The sequence below is a fragment of the Panthera pardus genome, unplaced genomic scaffold (assembly GCF_024362965.1).
Source record: "Panthera pardus isolate Hobbes unplaced genomic scaffold, ASM2436296v1 HiC_scaffold_21, whole genome shotgun sequence".
NCBI classification, from domain to species: domain Eukaryota; kingdom Metazoa; phylum Chordata; class Mammalia; order Carnivora; family Felidae; genus Panthera; species Panthera pardus.
The window spans coordinates 2,450,303-2,460,598 of NW_026526777.1; the positions used below are offsets into that span (position 1 = coordinate 2,450,303).

General features: G+C 61.3%; 1 long non-coding RNA gene across 1 annotated transcript; it reads left to right on the forward strand.

The window, feature by feature from the left end:
- The first annotated feature begins 97 nt into the window (after window positions 1-97).
- On the forward strand, window positions 98-3,036 carry LOC109256234 (uncharacterized). The gene is made up of 3 exons (XR_002075561.2): window positions 98-241; window positions 834-1,009; window positions 2,882-3,036. It is a non-coding gene; the product is annotated as an uncharacterized LOC109256234 (long non-coding RNA).
- The last annotated feature ends 7,260 nt before the right edge of the window (window positions 3,037-10,296 follow it).

Consider the following 10,296-nt stretch of genomic DNA (forward strand, 5'->3'; position numbering starts at 1 on the left):
GTGAGCTTGAGCATGCGTGTGCGTGCATGTGTGCGTGCGCGTGCATGTGTGTGCGCGTGCGCACGTGGCGAGGCCGGGGAAGGAGGGTGGTGGGGGAGGCAGGACGCCATGTGCCTTCCGCTCTGTCACTCTTCCGGGCTCTAAGTGCTTGGAGATCAGCATCTGGAGGCCAGGGACTGGGCAAGGTGTCTGTTTCGGAAGGATAGAGACGTCTCCCTGTGCCATTCTGCCCAAGGAGGAGGTAGGGTCTCCTTTCCCCTCTGCCCCTCGGAACAGCACTTGGCTTTACTGAGTGGCCCCAGGCTTCTGGAGGCTTCGAGGCTGGCCGAGATCCCCTCAGGACCTGGGCCCTGCCCCCATCTTCATCACATGGAGCCCTGGAGGAGCAGTGCCCGCCCCCCGCCCCTCCCCCCCCCAACCTCCTGCTTCCCGCCCCATCACTTCCAATCACCTGCTCAGCTCCCACAATAACCCACACTCCCCAAGGCTCCTCAGGGCTAATGTCGCGGCTGTCTCATGTCCTTGGGTGCCCAGCTCCCCCCACACAGTGATTCAATCTGGGCCTTATCACCCCTAGGCCTAGCCCGATGGTGTCTGCCTCTTGTCCAGGCTGGTTAGTGCTAATGGAGGTCTGACCCAGGGCTGCAGGCTGATTGATGGGGGCGGGGGTGGGGGTTGGTCCCTGAGGGCCAAGTTCACAGGCCCTGCTCTCCTGACCTGGGAGGAGTGAGGCCGTACTACACCACCCGGCAAGGCAGGGCTTACAGCAGGTGCGGTAAGGGGGCGGGTGGCAATGTGGCGGGAGAGACGGGGTCGGGGATCACATCCAACAGGTAGGCCAGGGACAGGTGCCTGGAGAGAGACCAGGACAGGATCTACAGACTCGGAGACATGCAAAGACTGCAGAGGGACGTATGAGAACAGAGGGGAGAGACAGAGAGACACCCAGAGAGACAGAGGGACACCGATGGAGAGACAGGGTGCAGGTGCGTGCTGGAAACAGACACAGGTGAGACAACGCAACTGAATCAGAGAATGTCCTGGAGAACAGCATGGGGTCTTGGGACGCTTTCTGTCTCACCTGCGCCCCCATCCTCCCCACCTCCCCTGCCCCTGGAGCCCCAGTTCAGGGCTGAGGAGGGGGTGGGGCAGTGCCAGCCTGGGAGACCCCAGAGGTAGGGCCATAGGGGGCCTCCCGCATGAGCAGGATTTGGGCCATCGCTGAAGCAGAGGGGATGGAGGTCAGGCAGTAGAAGGGACCTGCCAGGGCGTGTGGGGGGCATTTCCAAGGTCAAGGGCATCGGGACATCAGAAGCTCTTAAAACCACAGCTGGAAAAGCTGGGCAGGTAAGGTAAGGTGAGGGGTTCTGGGAACAGGTTAGGACCTGGAGGGGAATATTCCGGGAGAGTGTGGGACAGAGGACTGGAGTAGCTGTTCATTGATCTGGAAGGGGAGCTGAAGCCAGTCATCGGGACCCCTCCAGGTGACCTGGCCCTGGTCGGTGAGGAGGGGGCTTGTACCCACATTGCCAGTTTCACGGCCTAAGAGCCCCCCCACTGGCTCCTCTTTCCTCTCACGCAGATGAGCGCACACACACACACACACACACACACGGCCCCGCCCCCTCTCTCTAGCTGTTGGATTCCATTGTCAGTAATGGTGCCCCCTCCACCCCAGTGAGGCCCACGCCCCGCCCTGTTAATTACCTCCTGCGGGTGCCAAGTCCATTAGCTGCCACCCCCCCCCCCCCCCCGCCCTACACACCAGGGGCTGAGCACCAGCTGAGGCGGATGCCAGCAGGGGGAATCAATGGAATGGGACCCCGAGGACCCCGCGGGGAGCTGGGACAGGGACAGCAACCTGGGGCTGTGGGGGTCAGACATCTGGGGCCCCTAGACCTACTGTGAGCCCCTCCCACCACCCCTCCCTCTCAGAAAAAGGCTGTGTCCGCTGCAAGACAGAGGCTGAGAAATGGTGGTGGGCTTGCTCTGCGAGAACATTGAGAAAAGCACCCAGAACTTTCCTCTAAAGGAAGCTTCTGCCAGCCTCCGCTCTCGGCTCTGGAGAGAGGGAGTCAGCGATACAGAAGCCAGTGGGGGTCCCCCGGGGCCACCCCAGTGCGGGGATGGGCTCTCCAAAGAGCCCAGGGATCCAAGCCGTCCGACCCCCTCCGCCTCCCGAGGCAGCCTCGGCCTCCTTCCTGCACTGCCCCTCGGGGGGCCGGATTCCTGACAGGAGACAGGGGAATGGGCATCTGTTCGGGTTTCCGGGGACTGTGTGGGCAGAGGGCCGGGGCAGCCTGGGTGGAAGATGTCCTGACCCATGCCCCTGTGAACCCCCAAGTTAAGAGAGACCCTAGAGAGAACCCCAGACTCCATAGGCCCTGGGCTCTCCAAGTGCCAGCTGGAGAGAGCCCGTCTTGCCAAATTCCTAAGGTGGCCTTGGACAGGCTGTCCAGTGAGGGCGGGGGTGACAGTCCTGGGAGGAGCCAGGACCCGGGAGTCGCGACTTTTCAGGCCACTGCCAGGCCCCAGGGATGCTCCAGGCATCAGCTCTCACAGACTCCAGGGCTAAAATGGACCATCTGAGCAGCTCGGGCTCTGGGGCTGTGGGAAGAGAGGGAGCCGGGAGAGGCGGAGAGAAGACAAAGCCGGGGCTGCAGGGGGGCCCACAGAGAGGCAAAGAGGGGCAGGGGTGCGCCACCGAGCGGGGCAGACACGCACGTGCGCTGCGCGGAGACAAGGGCGGAGAGCCCGAGAGGCAGGGCACAGCCCAAGGGCTGCGTGCTGTCCTCTGAGCCCCATCTCCCAGCAAGCGCTTGGACCAAGAAGCTCTGCAGCCCACCCCCCTGCTTAACTGGGTCCCTTCCTCCTCTTCCAGGCCGAGGCTCCCTGGAGGTTAAGCGCGCAGACCAGCTTCTGCATCCATGGGCTGTGTGATGTTGAGCAAGTTACTCAACCTTGCTGTGCCTCAGGGTCCTCCGCTGCAGAATGGGGATAATAATAGCACTAACCTCACGAGGTTGTTTGCAGGTTGAGGCAAGTCTTCTGTGTGAGTCCCTCCCAGGGGGGACTGGCCTGCGGATGCCTGGGCACAAGGTTGCTGGCTTTATTACCCTTTTTCTCTCCTCTGTCTTTGTCGGCGTCATCCTCCTCCCCCTTCTCCCCCTCCTCCTCCTCTCCATCCCTGGTCTGTGGGGACGGGGCAGCACAGGCCGGCAGGGCCGCGTTTTGTGGGAACAGTGATCACAGAAGGGAAGCTCTTGGCTGATCGCCACCAGCCCCCCAGCTGCAGCTGCTCTGGGAGGGCACTTCCCCGGAGGTGGGACGTGAGGTGGGGAAGGGGCTTCTTCCTCCCTCTGAAGCCCCGCAGACTGCAGGTCCCTGAGCTGCCCAACAGCTTCATGGGGGAAGAGCCTCCCCTGCGGGGAGGGAGGGGCCAGAGCAACCCCCACTGGCTGACCTTCCCCCCCCCCTCCCCCGGCAACTCCAGTCCCCTGATTTTCCCCAGTGGGACCTCCCTTCCCTGCTCACCTCCTCCAGGCAGCCCTCAGGGATTAGACATGGACCTTGGCACCCCTGTAGGGTGCTTCTGAGGTCACAAGTCCTCGCAGACTCGAGTCAGGTCTCCCGTGTATCCATTTAGGTGTTCGAAACGTGCTTTGGCGGCTTTCTATCCCGTATCCCCGTGGCCTCCCATTCGCGGGCGTCGGGAAGTCCTTCTTGCTGTCTGCCCTCCTGCTTCCCACCTGGATCTGAAGGGGTTACTCAGCTCCAGGCCTGCCCCCGGCGGATCCCAGCTGCCTGGGCCTGTGGTCAGAGCTAATGTAGGCAAGAGTCGGAGGACGAGAGGGGGGAAAGTTATTAGCGTCTTCATCATCTTCGTCTTTGAGGGGTATCGATTGTCGGGGCTCCAGGCTCATTTGGTTATGAGGGGGCTCACGGGGGTGTTGGGAGGGGCTCACGGAGCCTCCACCCCTTATCCTTGAGGGGGAGCTGGGCGGCGCCTTCTCAGAGGGAGACGTGGAGAGACACGGTGTGGGACCCAAAGGCGGCGGGGAGGAGAGGGCCCAGGGGGGTTTGAGCTTCCAGCCCGGCAAGGGGCCGACTGGGGGGGTGCGGGCTGGGTTTCAGTTCACCGCACTTTGCTTTAAAGTGTGTGTGCGGCTGTAACGCAGAGGGAGGGGGGGGAGAGGAAGGAAGGAGAGAGGGGAAGAGAGGGAGAAGGGGGGGGAGAGGGAGAGAGAGGGGGAGGGAGGGGAGGGCCCAGGTGAAATGGAGAGATTCAAGATGGCGGCCCAAGGGCGAGAAGGCAGGGCTCCCTCCTCCTGAGTCTCAAGTTCAAGTCCAGGCCACTCAAGGTCCCATCACGAAGGCAGAGCCTCTTTCCCCAACACGGACGTGCTGAGACACGTCACCTGCCCCTGTCGGCAGCCTCCCTTGTCCTGGGAAGCGAACGTTCCCGGTGGGCTCTGTGGGTGCTGGGTGCTGGGTGATGCCACACAGGCGATGCCATCGTCGCGTTGTCACTTCTCCCCAGTGTGTCTGCTTGTGTTTGCACGTGACAGTCTCTGTGAGGAGGTCTGTGTGAGCCTGGCTCTCTGTGCAGATCCCTGTTCCCAAGGTGAAATCAGAAGGGGGAAGGGGATCGGGGGTCCGGCCGCCCACCTTGTCCCGGGAGGCCCCTCTTCCACCTGCAGGGGTGGGGCTGGCGCTCGGGTTGCATCCGAGGGGCGAGGGCCTCCGCGAGGGGGCGCGGGCTGTGGGGGTGCTGGCGGTGGTATGACATACTCTCCCTCCCTCCTTCCTCAGGGTTCCTTCCTTCCTCTCTGCTCTCTGCCTTCAGAAGCCCAGAGGAGGGGTAGGGGTGGCTTCTTGGGCAGGGGGTCAGACTCATTCCTTTTGCCCCAGAGGAGCTGGCTTCCCCTCTGCTGGGCTGGGAGAGGAGGTAATTAATGACAGGGAGGCCAGGAGGGGAGAGCATTCAGGGCTAATGTTGGTATTAATCAGGAGCTGGTCCCCAGTGAGGGATAGGATTCATATGGGGCAGTGTGCGTGTGTGTGTGTGTGTGTGTGTGTGTGTTTGCACACACATGCATTCGTACTGGGGAGTGAGGGGCTGTGGGGGACCAGGGGCTCCCGACTCATCCCGTCAGCCTGCCCCCTCTCCCCCCTTACCCTTGTTTTGCTGGAAGTCCCTCCTGCTGTCTGTCCTCCAACCTCCTGCTGCCAGGCTGAAGGATGGCCCGGATCCCTCCCCAAGCCCTCGCGGGCCCTGACTGCAGGCCGGTGCATTAGGTGATTCCCGAGGCTGCCGGCCCTGCTAATTGCCTCCCATACTCCTCTCATCACCAGGCCCCCCCACAGACTCCATTAGCCCCCCCTCTCTCCCCTGATAGCCCCTAAATCAGCCCCAATTATTCACAGGAGGGGGTCTGGGCTGAGCTGTGATTACAGTGGAGGGCTGAGGGATGGGAACCAGCGGGCAGGGCTGGGGGGGGGCAGGGGTGGGGGCTGTGGGCAGATTCAGGCCAGGACCACTGGGGGCAGGGAGGGGACGCCCGGCTGGAAGGCAGGCAGTTGGGGCTATGGTTCCTTTTCCAGGGTCCCCCATCCACACCCGGAGACCCGGGAGGGCGAGGGAGGGGGCAGGTGGGCCCCTGACTGGGACCATCCTGGCCAGGGTCTCCGAATCACTGCCAGGCACCTGGACAGGCTCGGTGAGCAGCAAGGAGGCTCTGTCCCTTGAGGCTCCCCCTGCCGGCTCCCCTGCCCTACCCAGGCTGCAAGCCTCCCCCCCCCCCTCCCCGCAGTGGGCTGCAGGGGGGCGGAGGCCACTCCCTCCCTGGTCTGTAGGGCCTGACATGCCGGGGCGTGCGGGCGTCAGGCCTGAGGGCGGCGCTGTGTGCTCAGGACCCCAGCCCGAGGCTCAGCTGGTGGCGGGTCTCTCGGCCCTCCCCAATGCCTCCAAGGCGGCCCCCTCTGGGAACCGCCCCCCCCCCCCCCCCCCCCCCCCCGCCAGGCAGCCTTCCCATCCTGGAGGGAAGAGGCACCCACACGCTGCCCCCGGCTGGGCTCCCCGGGTTCTAAGCCACCACCGCCGCCCCCCGGGGTCAGTGCAGTGGCCTCGTCCCACTGCCCCTGCTTCACCGTGCTCCCTACAGCCACGTCAGCCCACAACTGTCCCGTTAAAGCCTGAGCTGGATCATGACCCTCCTCTGCTCAGAATCCCCTGCGGCTCCCCCTCTCGCAGAACAAACCCCACAGCCCACGAGGCCCCCGCAGGGTCTGGCTCATCCACGGCCAACACCCGCTCGTTGCAGGCTTCGGGCTGGTCTCTGAACGTGGCCCGTGCTCCGGCCTCGGGGTCTTGTACTCGCTCTTCCTGGGCCTGCTCCCTCCTTCAGGACTTCATCTGGAGGTCACCTTTCCAGTGAGGCCTTCCCTGGCCTCCTTTCCCAAACCAGCACCCCCCCCCCCCCGCAGCACCCCCCTTCCCCTCCCGCATTATTCCCTCTATTGGCGTCCGACGGCACCTATCATGGCAAATGTCCGGATTTCTCTGATTTCCTGTTCATCGTCTCCCTTCCGGCACCGCTACCGGGTGCGAGCTTCCCTCTCGACCTCCGTGTTTAGATCTTTCCCTATTCTGTTCACAGAATAGCTCCAGTGCCTGCACACACAGGTGCTCAACGGATCTGTATTGCACCAACGAACGAACAACTATTTCCTCAACTAGCATGTGAGGTTTTGAGATCAAGGAACTTTTACTTCTTACCCAAATAAGTGATCAAATACAAAGGTCTTAGGGGAGAACCTGGTTATCAGTAGGTGTTTTTCAACAAAAGTAGCTGCCGCCATCATCATAGTCATGGTCGCTTCCTCTGTATCCTGGGCACAAAACACGTGATTGTGGAACAAAAGATTGAATGAGCTGGGGCGCCTGGCTAGCTCCCTGGGTGGAGCATACGACCCTTGATCTCCAAGTTCGAGCCCCACATTTGGTGGAGAGCCTCCCTTAAAAAAAATCAGGGTCCCTGGGTGGCTCAGCTGGTTAAGCGTCTGACTCTTGATTTCGGCTCAGGTCATGATCTCATGGTGCGCGGAATCGAGCCCCCGGTCTGGCTCAGCGCTGACAGCATGGAGTCGGCTTGGGATTCTCTCTTTCCCTCTCTTTCTGCCTCTCCCCCGCTGGCTCTCGGTCCCTAAATAAATAAATAGATAAATAAATAAATAAGCTTTTTAAAAAAGTCAGTGTTTGGGGTACCTGGGTTGGCTCAGTTGGTTAAGCATCCAATTCTTGATTTCTGCTCAAGTCATGATCTCAGGGTTTATGAGATCAAGCTGCACATTGAGCCTCCTGTCAGGCTCTGCACAACATGGAACCGGCTTGGGATTCTTTCTACCCCCCCCCCCCCCCGCCCGTCCTCTATTCACTCTCTCTCAAAATAAATAAATAATCCTTTTTAAAAAAAGGAAAAACAAAAACGAATAAGGACCTTGGACCTCCTGTTCCCTCTTGGGGGCATCCTTCCAGCCACAGGGCTGGCCCAGGAGGCCGAGCTGGGGTCCAGGGGGCTGGAGGAGCGTTCCCCAGGGTGGCTTACCACCGCTGGGACGTTTAAGGGGCCCTTACTTCCTGCCAGGCTCTGAGTCACTAAGGCAATTTCAGCCAATCCCCAGTCCTGAAAGCACTCAGTCTAGGCGAGGCAAGTTTAACTTTCTTGTGCAGGAGTGGGGAGGGAGAGACAGAGGTTGGACAGGGTCCCAGAGAAAGGGCCAGCGTCGTGCTGAACCTGACCGTGGAGGGAGCCGAGCACGTGCACAGGTGAGGGAGGGGGAGCGCAGGTCCCCCCACTGGTCCCTAGAGGGCGCTGCATCGGAAGACTTTCGAGGCCCCTCTGGCCTCGGACATGCTGCAACTCGAAGGTCCTGGGCCTCCGGACCCTGGAGCCGTGCGCTGGTTTCTGCTGCCCCCTGCTGGAGACTTTTGGTCTCCCACCCGCGAACGCGTCTCCGGCCCTTCCTTCCGCTCCTCGGGCAGCACCTGCCCACCCCTCCCCACTGCAAACCTCCGGGAGCGTCACATTGAGCACTTGCTAGGCTCCCTCAGATGCGAGTCTCTCGGGTAGAAAATATTCTCAAGACATATTTTTGACAGAGGACTTGAAACCAGAATACATAAAGGATTCATCACTGTGAAACCCCACAATCCCACCCAAAGTGGGGGGGGGGGGTGCAAGCTTGGCACGGGGCGCCTGGCTACAAGGATAGATGAGAACATGTTCGCACAAGACTTGTACACACGCGTTCAGAGCACCTTTACTCGCAGTAGCTCAAAACTGGAAAACCAAACGAGCCGGTCCCATCAACTGGGATGTGAGGATAAAGATAATCGTGGTACGTCCACACAGTGCGATGCCGCTTGGTGGGAAGGGGCGACGAACTATTGAAAAGCCTCCTGGTGCGTGGAGGAAGCCAGACATAAGCGCCTCAGTGTGGCGTGAGTCCGTGTACACGACCTTCGAGAACAAACAATTGCACAGTAACAGAAATCAGACGGGAGATGGCATAGAGCTGGGGTCGGGGGTGGGGCATTGTCTGCAAGAGTCCACGGGAAGTTTTGGGGGAGACAAAATGTTTAAAAAAACTATTCTGATTGGGGCGCCTGGCCGGGTGGAGCATGCAACTCTCGATCTCCGGGTGGTGAGTTCAAGCCCCAGCTTGCGTGTAGAGATTACTTAAAAAAAAATTATTTTGAGGGGCGCCTGGGGGACTCAGTTGGTTAAGCATCCACTTCAGCCCAGGTCATGATCTCACGGTTCATGGGTTCGAGCCCCGCATCCAGCTCTGTGCTGACAGCTCAGAGCCTGGACCCCGCTTGGAATTCTGGGTCTCCTTCTCTCTCTGCCCTTCCCCCCTCAAAAATAAACATTAAAACATTAAAAATAAGTAAAAATTAAAAAATACTTTGATTGGAGTGGTGGTCACACAGGTTAACCACATTTGTCAAAATTCATCGGACCACGACCTCACACCAGTGACTAAGCCTGACACCAAAGGACAGACAGTGTGTGCGGGTCCACTTACATGACGGCCCGGAGTGGTCACATCCACAGCCACGGAAAGTGGAAGAGCGGTAACCAGGGGCGGGGGGCGGGGGGAGTTGGGGACAGAGTCTGAGTTCGGAGTGATGAGAACCTTATGGAGATGGATGGTGGCTGCCCGATATGCATGAGCTTATGCCACCGAAATGTACGCTTTGAAATGGTTAAAGTGGTAAATTTTGTTATGTAGATTTCTCCATAATTAAAAAAAAATATCTTAAAAGGCATCATCGAACTGTACACTTTTGAGTGGGTCCATTTTTTTTTATTGTATGTCAGCTATACCCCAATAGAGCTGATTTTTAAAACTCTCCGAGGAGGGGTGTTCCTGCCTCGCTCGCCCTGAGCTATCTGGGCTCTTTCTGTGGCGGGCGGTGGTTTAGCCCGGATGCCGCGCGGCCGGCGGGGCCCAGAGCGCGGTTCAAATCCTGCTGCCGCCACGACTGCAGCCTAAGGCGCGGGCAGCTGTCTCATCCTGTAAGTGAAACCGACCTCGAGCTAGGGATTCGATGGCGCAGTACATCCAAAGGGCTAGCGAGGAGGAAAGCAAACGGTAGTTGTCACAAAAATGGTCGGTGTGGGCTCAGAGACGCCCGCGGTCCGGGGCCCTAAGAAGGGTGGGGTGCGGGTGCGCGCTGCGGCCGCCAGGTGGCGCCCGGCACCGGGCGGGCTCCGCGCTGGGGCGGCGGCTGGGCCGGGGGTCGCCGCGGCCCGGGTTGCTCGGGCGGAAGCGGAGGAGGGGACAGTGGGCTGCGGCCGGGCTCGGGTCCCGCGGTCGCCGGGCCGCCCAGGGAAGCTGCCCGCCGCAGACGGGCTCTTTGGCCCCCTGCACAGGCCCACTTTGCAGACTGGAAGGCTGGGGCGCGGGAGGCGGAGCAAGCCGGGGCCCTGCGGCAGCTGGGGAGGGCGGGGGTCCCGGGTCCGGGGACCCCGCCTCCCCACCCTGCCCGCTCCAGGCCAAGCTGCCACCCCGACCCCGCTCCCTCCGGCTCCCTCCGCCCGCCTGCCCCTCTCCTGGAGTTCCCAGCCCCCTCCCCCAGCTCGCCCCCCCCCCGCCGGCGCCCCCCAGCCCCCGCAGCGTCCTCGTCCCCCGCACCTCCCTCTCCTGGCGCCCGCAGCCTCCCTAGCCCGCTCCCCCCACCTCCTCCGCGCCCCCTCAACACTTCCTGCCCCGCGGGGGCCCGGGGGC